Genomic DNA, 13099 nt, shown 5'->3' on the forward strand with positions numbered 1-13099 from the left:
CTCCTCTCCTCGAGGTCCAATAGGGGTTTGGGATGGTAAAGATGCTGTAGCCAGCCTTTCTGGCCCATTTGCTCTCCCACGTCTGACCCATTTGCTTTCCCATCCTGCCCAAATGCCCCCATGCTTCCTTCCTTCCCTGCCCACACACCAAGAAGTGGCACCGATGCCCCCTTCCCTGGGGCCCAGAGGGTAGGACAGGGAGGCTGCAGGCAGCTGCCCCTCTGCGAGGATCAGGATCAGAACCAGGCTCATCCGGTCAAGCCTCTGGCTTGTCAAGGAGCCTGCCGTCATTCAGCGGGGGGGACCGAGGTCGGACGGAGGGGCCGAAGGTGGGCCTGGTACCTTTTGAGGTTGCGTAGGATCCATGCTCTCCCGTGGCCCTGGATTTTGGGACCTGCTGAGGCTGAAGACCAAGATGGCATCGGCTAGGAATGACCCTAAGCAGTCGCAGTTGCCCCCTAGAAGTGACGTTCCTGAATTTCCCATGCCCTTCTCTACAACTGAGAACTCACTCTGAGCAGGGAACGTGTCTATCAACTCTGTTATACTGGATGCTCCCAAGCACTTAGTGCAGCGTTCTGCACACAGTAAGAGCTCAATAAATACCACTGACTGCAAGCTAGTCTCTAGACTGCAAGCTCGTTGTGGGCAGGGAAAGTGTTTACCAACTTGGTTGTATCATGCTCGCCCAACTGACCTAGATCCGAATGCACTTAAGAGATCTACAATAATCTAACAGAAAATAATAACAAAAGTCATCCTGGTATTTAAGTGCTTACCATGTGCTGAACATTTTGTTTAGTCATACAGGAAAGAGAAATAAAGCATCAGTAACAAATCACTGGCCATGGAAGCATTTAAATGTATCAGAATCAATAACTAATGGCTCTGGGAGATAACCAGGGAACAGTCCTTAAAGAGGAGGTTCTCACAGGTTCTGACGTTGAATCCCTTCCTGGTCACAGATCTTAGGAAGAGCGAGATGAGAGAGAGAGAGAGAGAGAACACACTTTATTATCTCCAACACACAAGTATAGTGAGAACAATAATCCCGCTTCTATTCCTGCAGCCGGTAAACTGGAAAGGAGACACCGGTTGTCTCCTTGGGTTTTCTTTCAAACCCCCAACTGGGCTTCCTTTCAAGTAACCCCAAACAGGTTACCTCTCAAACCACTCCAAAAGGGCATCAAGTTACCGAAGATCGGCTCTCTGGGAGGCATTTGAACGAGGATCCCTTTTCTTGACCTTATTCTAGAAGCCAATGTGTCCTATTGGGTTAAAACCTAGGAAGCTACACTCTTAACCATAGAACTGGTTTGTGAACAGCAGCATCATATAGCCAGATATAAACTGATGAAAACGTTTGAAACAACAGCTCTTTCCCAATTATATTAACAATTATTCTTATGCCATCACTAATTCAACAATTTGGCAATTTAAACAAAAGATTCTTAATATAACAGTTATTTGCAATATCTTTTTGTTACTCTCCAAATCTTTGGAGTTCCAAAACATGCTACATAGCCATTCTGGCCCACGGACACGAGGGCAATCTTAATCACAACACATTCACGCAATCCCTCCACCTCTTAAAGCAGAACACTCAAAACATTTCCACAAACTCGAGGGTGCGCCCAATCTCGACACATTCACACATAAAACAGAATGGAGATGTTCTCAGGCATCATCAAGAACTTTCTTTTATCAAGGACATAAATTTTCAGGAAAGGTCTATGTCAAACACTGATCTTTTCCTATGAGGCTATTTTGGTGCCTGCCGTTTAATTTGGTCAGTGCAGATTTTAAACATATATTTTAATCCCAGGAGATCACCGGACTCCATTTTTTACAACTTCCATCGCTTGGACTCTGAGAGGACCGGAGTCTGTGACAGGTATATACTAAGGAAGATTACCTACCAAGTTTGTTGAGTTGGGCTGGGTCCCTGTCCTCCTGACATCTAGCACTGAACTAAACCCACCTGGTAAGAGTAGTATTGAGCACGGAGTTTCTTTCGGAGAAAGAAGTTTAAGACAGTTTACGCCAAGTCAGATGGGCGTAAGGAATACACACCCAGGTTTTTGCGGTTTGGATACCGAGGGTCCTGCGCACGGCCATCCCAAACGGATGCCAGGGTGCCCGACGTGATTGCCAATCGGGACCGAGATAGAAAAGTAGACAAGACAGAGAAATGACAAGAATGCTTTCCTAAATCCCACTGTCCCTGGCCAATCTTACTTCCTTTAGGTTCCAAAGCTCCAATGATGAACTTATTTTATATAGATCAAAAGTTCCATCTGTGGGGAAATTTAGGAGGTTTATCTTGGGTAAAAAAATTCCCATTCATCTGAGAACTTATCAATTTTTGGTCCATAATGAATTTGCATGAATTAAGCTGGAGTTCCCTTCGGTGCGAGAGAAACCTCTTTTAATTGTCTTTTTCCCATTTTCCTAAGGACTAATGCCTTCTGGCACCCTGTGCCACTATGATGACCTGACATCCTGCGCCTGCATTAGCCTGCCTCCCTGCGCCCAGTGCCCTGACCCTCGAATCTCATTTTCCTGAGGACTAATGCCTTCTGGCACCCTGCGCCACTATGATGACCTGGCGGCTGGTGCCTGCATCAGCCTGACGCCCTGCGCCCTGGATCTGATACCCTGCGCCTGGAGAAAAATCCCAACCTGTCTATATTGTTAAATGGACCAAATTACTCACTTGTGTCTAACAGACTGTGAGCCCACTGTTGGGTAGGGACTGTCTCTATATGTTGCCAATTTGTACTTCCCAAACGCTTAGTACAGTGCTCTGCACACAGTAAGCGCTCAATAAATACGATTGATGATGATACCTTTCACCAGGCAGTCGATTGATGTAAGCTCATTTCAGTCAAACAGCCACAGTCACTCTCTCTCTGAACCCCAAATAGATTTCAAAAGGTCTCTTACCTCGGCGGTTGCACTTGAGGGTCAGCTGAGAGATGGACCGCTCCGGACCGTCGTCGAGCGTTGTCATCCGAGTCACGGCACCAAATTACGGTGGAAGAGAAACTTTTCAGACTCTGAGCTGTGTTTAGAAAAAGGTATTTCAGAGTCAAGTTTTATTACTACTAGAGCTTTCACCTGGCACCAGTAGGGAGAGGCGTTGAGTGGCAGAGATTCCCCTGAGAGTCAAGGCCAGCTCAACTTCAATCAATCAATCAATCATATTTATTGAGCGCTTACTGTGTGCAGAGCACTGTACTAAGCGCTTGGGAAGTACAAGTTGGCAACATATAGAGACAGTCCTTACCCAACAGTGGGCTAACAGTCTAAAAGGGGGAGACAGAGAACAAAACCAAACATACTAACAAAATAAAATAAATAGAATAGATATGTACAAGCAAAATAAATAAATAAATAAACAGAATAATAAATATGTACAAACATATATACATATATACAGGTGCTGTGGGGAAGGGAAGGAGGTAAGATGGGGGGATGGAGAGGGGGACGAGGGGGAGAGGAAGGAAGGGGCTCAGTCTGGGAATATGAGAAGCGGGCAGCGTGGGTTATTGGAAAGAGTGCGGGCTTGGGAGTCAGAGGTCATGGGTTCTGATCCTGGCTCTGTCACTTATCAGCTGTGTGACTTTGGACAAGTCACTTCACTTCCCTGGGCCTCACTTCCCTCATCTGTAAAAGCGGGATGAAGACTGTGAGCCCCACGTGGGACAACCTGATCACCTTGTATCCCCCCAGCGCTTAGAACAGTGCTTTGCACATGGTAAGCGCTTAACAAATACCATCATCATCATCATTGTCACGTGGGACAACCTGAGTACCCTGTATCTACCCCAGCACTTAGAACAGTGCTTGGCACATAGTAAGCGCTTAACAAATATTATTATTATTATTACACCATTGGTACACTATTCATAATCATCAGAACAATACAATAGGAGAAATACTTTAGGCTAGAAAGCAGTGAGTCCCTGGGGCTGTTTCGCTGTTTAGTCCTGGACCTCCTGTGATAGAGTGATAAGTAGGGCCAGGCCAGGGGCTTGATTGGTTCAAGGGAGTGGTTTTACCATGTTGTAATGTATTTGAAAGAGATCGAGCTTGGCTACTCAATTGGAGTCAATCAAGCCATCAGGTGCACTCAGTGATCAAGCGGGCTTTAGGCAGAGGGAAAAGTCAGAGAGAAAGGTGGACAAAACCAGGACCTTGACCATTGTACTTCCACATCCCTCAAGACTGTACGCTCATTGTGGGCAGGGAATGTGTCTGTTTATTGTAATCTTGCACTCTCCCAAGCGCTTAGTACAGTGCTCTGCACACAGTGAGTGCCTAACAAATAGGATGATGATGGCATTTGTTAACCGCTTACTATGTGCAAAGCACTGTTCCAAGCGCTGGGGAGGATACGAGGTGATCAGATTGTCCCACATGGGGCTCACAGTCTTCAACCCCACTTTACAGATAAGGTAACTGAGGCCCAGAGAAGTTAACTGACTTGCCCAAAGTCACACAGCTGACAACTGGCGGAGCCGGGATTTGAACCCACGACCTCTGACTCTCAAGCCCGTGCTCTTTCCATTGGGCCATGCTGCGTATGATTGAATGAAGGAATGAATGAATGAACCCCATCTCCACCCCACAGTATTTAGGTATCTATCCCCCTCTTGACTTGCTACGGGCAGGGAATGTGCCTGCTAATTCCATTCTATCGTTCCCTCCCAAGCGCTGGTCCAGTGCTGTGCACCCAGTAACTGCTCTTAAACTCCACCGATGGATTGATTGATGGGCAGATTGACACCTCTGGTCCCCTGGCAGCCCCCGCCCCAGTCCCAGGGCCTGGACTGGAGAAGCGGCATGGTGTAGTGGAGAGACCATGGGCCTCAGAGTCAGAAGGTCATGGGTTCTAATCCTGGCTCTGCCGCTTGTCTGCGGTGTGACCTTGGACAAGTCACTTCACTTCTCTGGGCCTCAGTTCCCTCATTCTATAAAATGGGGATTGAGAATGTGAGCACCACCTGGGACAGGGACTATGTCCAAACAGATTTGCTTGTATCCACCCCAGTGCTTAGGGGTAGGGGTAGCGGTAGCCGGGGTGGGGGGAGGAAGTCGGTTTAGTGGGGAGGGAAATCGGGGAAGGAGGAAGTGGGGGAAAGGAGGTAGGGGTAGCAGAGAAAGAAATGGGAGAAAGAGGAAATTGGGGGAAGGGGCTAGGTGTAGGTGGGGAGGAGATCGGCGGGGGGGGGAGAAGGAGGTGCAGGGGTAGCAGGGGTGGAGAAGGTGGAGGTAGTTTGTTCATTCATTTGCTCATTCAATCAATCTACTTACTGTGTGCAGAGCACTGTACTGAGTGCTTGGGAAGAATACAATATAACAATAAACAGACACATTCCCTGACCACAACGAGCTGACAGTTTAGAGGGGGAGCCAGACATTAATAGATATAAAGAAGGAAGTGGGGGTAGGGGCTAGGGGTAGCAGGGTAGGGGTGGGAGATTGGGTGAGGTGGGAAGGAAAGGGCAAAGGGGTAGCAGGGGAAAAGATGGGGAAGGTGGAAGTGGGGGAAAACGGCTAGGGGCTGTCGGGGGGAGGAGACTGGGGAAGAAGGACAGGGAAGGAGGTAGGGGTAGCAGGGGAGGAGATGGGGGAAGAAGGTAGTAGCCGGGATCTGCCCTTCCCTCTCCATCCAAACCGCAGCCACGTTAGTACAGTCATTCATCGTATCCTGATTGGATAACTGCCTCAGCATCTTTTCTGATCTCCCAACCTTCCTGTCTCTCCCCGCTTCAGTCTATACTTCACTCTGATGCCCAGATTATCTTTCTACAGAAACGCCCTGGGCATGTCACCACCCACCCCCCTCCCCGCACCGTCAGAAATTTCCAGTGGTTTCCTAACAACCTTCGTATCAGGCAAAAACTCCTCACTATTGCCTTCAAAGCTTTCCATCCCCTTGCCCCCTTTTATTTCACCTCCCTTCTCTCCTTCTACATCCCAGCCTGCACACTCCACTCCTCTGCTGCCGACTGTGCCTCATTCTCGCCTGTCCCGCAGTCGAACCCTGGCTCACGTCCTATCTCTGTATTCTAGACTGTGAGCCAACGGTTGGGTAGGGACCGTCTCTATATGTTGACAACTTGTACTTCCCAAGCGCTTAGTACAGTGCTCTGCACACAGTAAGCACTCAATAAATATGATCGATTGATTGACTGGAATGCCCCCCTTTTCCTCTCCTCCTGCTCCCCTTCCCATCATCCCCCCTCCCTCCTTCTGCCTTACCCCTTTCCCCTCCCCACAGCACTTGTGTATAATTGTACCTACTAATCATCATCAATTGTATTTATCAGTCTAAAAGGGGGAGACAGAGAACAAAACCAAACATACTAACAAAATAAAATAAATAGAATAGATATGTACAAGTAAAATAAATAGAGTAACAAATATGTACAGACATATATACAGGCGCTGTGGGGAAGGGAAGGAGGTAAGATGGGGGGATGGAGAGGGGGACGAGGGGGAGACGGAGGAAGGAGCTCAGTCTGGGAAGGCCTCCTGGAGTAGGTGAGCTCTCAGTAGGGCCTTGAAGGGAGGAAGAGAGCTAGCTTGGCGGATGGGCAGAGGGAGGGCATTCCAGGCCCGGGGGATGACGTGGGCCAGGGGTCGATGGCAGGACAGGCGAGAACCAGGTACGGTGAGGAGATTAGCGGCAGAGGAGCAGAGGGTGCGGGGTGGGCTGTAGAAGGAGAGAAGGGAGGTGAGGTAGGAGGGGGTGAGGAGATGGAGAGCCTTGAAGCCCAGGGTGAGGAGTTTCTGCCTGATGCGCAGATTGATTGGTAGCCACTGGAGATTTTTGAGGAGGGGAGTAACATGCCCAGAGCGTTTCTGGACAAAGACAATCTGGGCAGCAGCATGAAGTATGGATTGAAGTGGGGAGAGACACGACGATGGGAGATCAGAGAGAAGGCTGATGCAGTAGTCCAGACGGGATAGGATGAGAGCTTGAATGAGAAGGGTAGCGGTGTGGATGGAGAGGAAAGGGCGGATCTTGGCAATGTTGCCAAGATCATTACTCTATTTATTTTATTAATGATGTGTATATAGCTATAATTCTATTTATTCTAATGGTACTGACACCTGTCTACTTGTTTTGTGGTGTTGTCCATCTCCCCCTTGTAGACTGTGAGCCCACTGCTGGGTAGGGACCGTCTCTATATGTTGCTGATTTGTACTTCCCAAGTGCTTAGTACAGTGCTCTGCACACAGTAAGTGCTCAATAAATACGATTGAATAAATGAATGGAATGCCCTCCTTCCTCACATCTGCCGAACTAGCACACTTCCCCCATTCAAAGCCCTCTTGAAAGCTCACTTCCTCCAGGGGTCCTTCCCAGATTGAGCCCCCCTTTTCCTCTGCTCCTCCTTCCCTCCCCATCGCCCCTACTCCCTCCCTCTGCTCTACTCCCCTCCCTGCCCCTGCCCCAAAGCACTTGTGTATTGATATGTCCATATTTATAATTCTATTTATTCTATTAATGATGTGTATACATCTATAATTCTATTCATTTATATTGATGCTATTGATGCTTTTCTACTTGTTTTGTTTTGTTGTCTGTCTCCCCCCTTTGTGACTGTGAGCCCATTGTTGGGTAGGAATTGTCTCTATTTGTTTTCAAATTTTACTTTCCAGGCAATTAGTACAGAGCACTGTACTACCAGAGCACAGTACGCACTGAATAAATACGACTGAGCGAATGAATGAACTAGGGGTAGCAGCAGGGAGGTGATTGGGGGAGAAGGAAGTCGGGGTAGCGGGAAGCAGGGCAAGAGATGGGGGAAGGAGGCAGGGGGGAGATAATAATAATAATGATGATGATGGCATGTATTAAGCGCTTACTATGTCCAAAGCACTATTCTAAGCGCTGGGGAGGTTACAAGGTGATCAGGTTGTCCCACGGGGGGCCTCACGGTCTTAATCCCCATTTTACAGATGAGGTCACTGAGGCCCAGAGAAGTGAAGTGACTTGCCCAAAGTCACACGGCTGACAACTGGTGGAGCCGGCATTTGAAGCCCTGACCTCTGACTCCAAAGCCCATGCTCTTTCCACTGGGCCATGCTGCTTCTCCATGGATGGAAAGGAGATGGGGAGGCAGAGGTGGGGCAAGGAAGACGTGGGAGGAAGGGGCTAAGTGTAGAGGAGGAAGGAGATGGGGGAGAAGGAGGTGGAGGAAAGAGGCAGGGGGAAGTGTGAAGGAGATGGGGAGGTGGAGGAAGGGGGTAGGGGTAGCTGGGAGGAGGAGATTAGGGAGAAAGAGGTGGGGGAATGTGGGGTGGGCAGGGGTGGGGGGGGAGCGCTCCATCTAAGAAGGAAGTTACAGATATGGAATCCACATTTTAAAGATGAAGAAATTGAAAAGTTAAGTGATTTGCCTACGGTCAAATAAGCATCCATGAGCCACAGTCGGAATTAGAACCCCAATCTTTGAGAAGAATAATAATACTAATAAAAATTATAATGATATTCGTTAAGCATTTCCTGTGTGCCGGGCACTGTCCTAAGCGCTGGGGTGGATACAAGCAAATCGGGTTGGACGCAGTCCCTGACCCACGTGGGGCTCACAATCTTGGTCCCGATTTTCCAGATGAGGTAACCAGGGCCCAGAGAGGTGGGATGATTTGCCCTAAGATCACATAGCAGACAAGGGGCAGGGCCGGGATTAGAGCTCATTCATTCATTCATTCAATCGTATTTCTTGAGCACTTGCTGTGTGCAGAGCACTGTACTAAGCATTTGGAAAATACAATTAGGCAACAGATTAAGACAATCCCTACCCAACAACGGTCTCACAGTCTAGAAGGGGGAAGGCAGACAACAAAACAAAGCATCAAAATAAATAAACAGAATTATAGATGTGCACATGATTAATAAAATAAATAGTATAATAAATATGTTCCTATATACACAAGTGCTGTGGGGCGGGGGGGGGGTGTAGAGCAGAGGGAGGGAGTAGGAGCGATGGGAAGGAGAGGAGGAGCAGAGGAAGAGGGGGGCACAGCCTGGGATGGCCTCCTGGAGGAGGTGAGCTTTAAGTAGGGCTTCGAAGGAGCGAAGTGAGCTAGTTTGGCGGATGTGAAGAGGGAGGGCATTCCAGGCCAGAGGTAGGACATGGGCCAGGGGTCGACGGTGGGACAGGAGAGAAAGAGGCACAGTGAGGAGGTGAGCAGCAGAGGAGCGGGGTGACCTTCTGACTCCCAGGCCTGTGCTCAATCCACTATTCATTCATTCAGTCACATTAGTCTGGGCAGAGCAATGTACTATGTGCTTGGAAAGTACAATTTGGCAACAGATAGAGACAATCCCTTCCCAGCAACGGGCTCACAGTCTAGAATGGGGGAGACAGGCAACAAGAATGAAACAACTAGACAGGCATCAATAGCATCAAACTAGATAAACAGAATTATAGATATACTTTGAGCCCGTTGTTGGGTAGGGACCGTCCCTATACGTTGCCGATTTGTACAGTGTTCTGCACACAGTAAGCACTCAATAAATACGACTGAATGAATGAATAATAATAATAATGGCATTTATTAAGTGCTTACTATGTGCAAAGCACTGTTCTAAGCGCTGGGGAGGTTACAAGGTGATCAGGTTGCCCCACGGGGGGCTCACAGTCTTAATCCCCCATTGACAGATGAGGTGACTGAGGCCCAGAGAAGTGAACTGACTTACCCAAAGGCACACAGCTGACAAGGGGCTGAGCCGGGATTTGAACCCGTGACCTCTGATTCCAAAGCCCGTGATCTTTCCACTGAGCCACGCTGCTTCTCTATGAATGAACATCATTAATAAGATAAATAGAATAATAAATATACACAAGTGCGGTGGGGCGGGGGAGGGGGTAGAGCAGAGGGAGGGAGTAGGGGCAACGCGCGGGGAGGGGGGGGCGGCGGGGGTGGAGGAGCAGAGGAAAAGGGAGGCTCAGTTCGGGAAGGCCTCCTGGAGGGCTTTGAAGGGCGGAAGAGAGCTAGTTTGGCGGATGTGAGGAAGGAGGGCATTCCAGGCCAGAGGTAGGACGTGGGCCAGAGATCGAAGGCGGGAAAGGCAAGACCGAGGCCCATTGAGGAGGTTAGCAGCAGAGGAGCGGAATGTGCGGGCAGGGCTGGGCTCCCACCCCCAGATTGACCTTGTGGGGTCCGCGTCCTCCCGGAAATCGGCGGGGAATTTAAAGAGCAGAACGGGCTGAGCCTGCGGGACTTCTCGGGAGAGGGAGGCCGCTGCCATGGCGACGGCCCCGCACCGCCGAGAACCGCTGCGGTCGCCGAACTCGCCCGGTCCCGACCCGCCCGGCCAGCGCGCCTGGAGGAGTCGCTCACCGGAGCAGCACGGCTTAGTGGAAAGAGAACGGGCCTGGGGGTCAGAAGGTCCCTTCTACTCCCGACTCCACCACTTGTCTGCTGTGTGACCTCAATAATAATAATAATGATAATGATGGTATTTGTTAAGCGCTTACTATGTGCAAAGAACTGTTCTAAGCGCGGGGGGGGGATACAAGGTGGTCAGGTTGTCCCACGTGGGGCTCACAATCTTAATTTTACAGATGAGGTAACTGAGGCACAGAGAAGTTAAGTGACTTGCCCAAGGTCACACAGCCGACAAGTGGCGGAGTCGGGATTAGAATCCATGACCTCTGACTCCCGAGCCCGTGCTCTTTCCACTGAGCCACGAGTCACTTCATTTCTCTGTGTTCCAGTTCCCTCATCTGTAAAATGGGGATTGAGATCGGGAGCCCCAGGTGGGACAGTGACTGGATCCAACCCAATTTGCTTGTACCCACCCCAGCGCTCAGTACCGTGCCCGGCACATAGGAAGCCCTTAACAAATGCCACCATCATTATTATTACCACCGTATACATCGGAACACTTTACCTCACGCTTAGCCTAATTGAAAGGGGCGTAGATGCACGCATGTACACACACACACACACACACACACACCCCGCCACCCCCCCCCAAACCCCCGAAACCCAAAATAGCTACCAATCCGACTGGCTTCCCCAAATTTCCGGAAGATAGTCCCATGTCACAGGAGTTTCAAGGAGTCCGGACCCCGCAGCATACCATCCTGGTTCGAGTGCTTTGGCCTGGGCCCCATTAAGGTGTCTCAGCGCAGATCTTTGATATTTGCTTTCTTTGTTCCGCGGCCCCTGGGAACTAGTTCTTTCCCCCTTTTATCGGCTGTTTCGGTTTTGGGGGAGGTGCGGAGGGGGGAGTTGCGGGGAAGTTCTCATTTGCTGTTCTAACTTCCTGGTATCTGCATCTCAGGCGGCTCATTACCAAGAGAAACCAGGGAGGATTGCCACCCCGCCCTCCCCGTGCTTACATACCCCTCGGGCTCAACCCCACCCGACAGCCTTTATCATAACGATGGCGTACGAAGCACTGTTCTAAACCCGGGGTTTACAAGGTAATAATGATGGCATTTATTAAGTGCTTACTATGTGCTAAGCACTGTTCTAAGCACTGGGGAGGTTACAAGGTGATCAGGTTGTCCCACAGGGGGCTCACAGTCTTAATCCCCATTTTACAGATGAGGTAATTGAGGCACAGAGAAGTTAAGTGACTTGCCCAAAGTCAGACGGCTGACAATTGGCAGAGCCGGGATTTGAACCTGCGACCTCCGACTCCAAAGCCCGGGCTCTTTCCACTGAGCCACGCTGCTTCAGGTTCATTCATTCAATCGTATTTATTGAGCACCTACTGTGTGCAGAGCACTGTACTAAGCGCTTGGGAAGTACAAGTTGGCAACATATAGAGACGGTCCCTACCCAACAGCGGGCGCACAGCCTAGAAGGGGGAGACAGATGACAAACCAAAACATATTAACAAAATAAAATAAATAGATTAACATGTACAAAACAAATGGAGTGATAAATATGTACAAATTTATACGGGTGCTGTGGGGAGGGGAAGGAGGTAAGGCTTGGGGAGGGGGGGAGGAGGGGGAGAGGAAGGAGAGGGCTCAGTCTGGGAAGGCCTCCTGGAGGAGGTGAGCTCTCCCACATGGGGCTCACAGTCTTAATCCCCATTTTACAGATGAGGGAACTGAGGCCCAGAGAAGTGAAGTGACTTGCCCAAAGTCACACAGCTGACAGTTGGCGGAGCCGGGATTTGAACCCGTGACCTCTGACTCCAAAGCCCGTGCTCTTTCCACTGAGCCACGCTACTTCTGACGATTGTGGAACTTGAAGTTCTAACCGTGGGCCAAGCACTGAACTAAGCACTGAGAACTAGACCTAGCTGAGCACTCTGAGGCCCAGAGAAGTGAAGTGACTTGGCCAATTAATTTTTTTCACGATGTGTATAATCTATAAGTCTATTTATTTATATTGATGCCATTGATGCCTGTCTACTTGTTTTGTTTTATTGTCTCCCCCCTTCTAGACTGTGAACCTGTTGTTGGGTAGGGATTATCTCTCGGTTGATGAATTATACTTTCCAAATGCTTAGTACAGTGCTCTGCACACAGTAAGCCCTCAACAAATACGATTGAATTGATGAATGAATGAATGAATGAATGCATGAATGAATGAATGAATGAAAGAAAGGTTACAGAACTGACATACGGTTACGGTAGAGGCGGGGTTCGAACCCAGGCCCTTCTGACTCCCAGGCCCCGGGCTCTGTCCACCTGGGCCATGCTGCTTCTACCTCTCCCTCCACTCCTCAGAATGCCAGGTGCTGGCTACACAGATGGCCACACACCACCCTCTGCGACTTGCCACCCTCTGGTGGCTTGGCCACCCCTGTTGGGATCAATCATTAATCGATGGTAATTATTGAGCACTTACTCTGAGCAGAGCCCTCTAGTAAGTGCCTAGGAGAGGACAATAGAACAATACAGCATGGGCCTGGGAGTCAGAAGGACTAGGTTCTAATTCTGAGAAGCAGCCTGGCTCAGTGGAAAGAGCACCGGCTTTGGAGTCGGCGGTCACGGGTTCAAATCCCGGCACCGCCAATTGTCAGCTGTGTGACTTTGGGCAAGTCACTTGACTTCTCTGGGCTCAGTTCCCTCATCTGTAAAAATGGGGGCTAAGACTGTGAGCCCCC

This window comes from Tachyglossus aculeatus, unplaced genomic scaffold (genome assembly GCF_015852505.1).
Source record: "Tachyglossus aculeatus isolate mTacAcu1 unplaced genomic scaffold, mTacAcu1.pri scaffold_121_arrow_ctg1, whole genome shotgun sequence".
In the NCBI taxonomy this organism is placed as follows: domain Eukaryota; kingdom Metazoa; phylum Chordata; class Mammalia; order Monotremata; family Tachyglossidae; genus Tachyglossus; species Tachyglossus aculeatus.